Below are 1,348 nucleotides of genomic sequence, written 5' to 3'. Positions count from 1 at the left end.
ATTATCTTTCTATCTATCTATCTATCTATCTATCTATCTATCTATCTATCTATCTATCTATCTATCTATCATCTATCATCCATTTAGCATTGCATGGATCTTGTTGAGGGTTGACCACCTGGGACTGGATAACCTATGGGTCGGGCGGCACACCCCTGAAGAAAACTGATTCTCCTTTTCTCAGCAGCCATTGGTCTCCTGTGGCTTTCATACAGGGGTGGGACTTTGTGAAATTTCTTCTATCTGTGTTGCATGTAAACTAGTGTTGCCATTATGAAGGTCTTGTTTTGGCAGCCCAGAAAGATGGAGCACTGTCTGCACTGTGCTCAGAGTCAGTTCTTTTCTGAAATAAAATCTGTATCTGAACTTCCCACGAGTTAATAAAGCCACTATGGTTTGAATGAATTGGGGCTGTTTCATGACTAACTTCATTACCAACACTCTGAAATCAAGAGCCTGAGTTCAAGCTGATGTTGCTGCCTTGCAGGACCATATCCATACCACTCGGCCTTCTGCTGCTGAAATCTCCTGTAATGAGTCTCTCTGAGAGGCACAGCCCTGCTTTGGAAATAGCTGGTCATTCATGGGTTCAGGTATGGGGTCTGACACTTTTAGAATTCCAGTTTGGGGGAAAAAACCCTAAATATCATTGAGAGTCATGATTCTGTAGTTAAGGCCCATGATGGAATACGTTTGTTTCATTCTGTTTGGCTTCTTAAAGAAACAGACTCCTGAGGTACCCTTTACCATGGTCTTTCAGAACTGGGTGAATGTTGAAGTTATTTCATAAGGCCCTCCTTATTCAGGGTTGGGGAAGGGGTTCATTAAATCATTGTTTTAGGGAAGGTATATGGTAGACTGGCTAAATATAGAGGTTCTAGGGTTAGGTCCAGGTCTTGGTTTTATAACTTATCAATTTTGTGACCTCTATGACTCAGTTTTCTTACTTACATACAAACTGGAGAAATGATTTAATCTACTTAAAAGGTCATTGTAAGAGCGAGATATGATCACACCAATACAAATCTCTTATAAAAGTCACCCTCTGTTATTGTTAGTGGACATTGTACTCTCTGCATAAACATTATACACCCTGAAAATACCACTGCTGGGATTTGTCTAGGTTGGCAGCAAGTGAGTTTCTGTTTTGCTAAGAATTTAGTTTGGACCATTAGGAGAATGAACAGAGTGTCTTTGAAGAAATTATTTATGAATATCGATTCCCCTAATTGACCTTTGATAACCATTTAGAAGCACAAGAGTTAAGAAAATACATTCTTAGGCAAAACTGTGAGTGCAAATAATTCTCCATTGTCCAATTAGGGTAGATCCATACACCCTGACACTC

Source organism: Microtus ochrogaster, unplaced genomic scaffold (genome assembly GCF_000317375.1).
Source record: "Microtus ochrogaster isolate Prairie Vole_2 unplaced genomic scaffold, MicOch1.0 UNK35, whole genome shotgun sequence".
Taxonomy (NCBI): Eukaryota; Metazoa; Chordata; class Mammalia; order Rodentia; family Cricetidae; genus Microtus; species Microtus ochrogaster.
Note: the sequence above shows the minus strand (reverse complement) of the source record.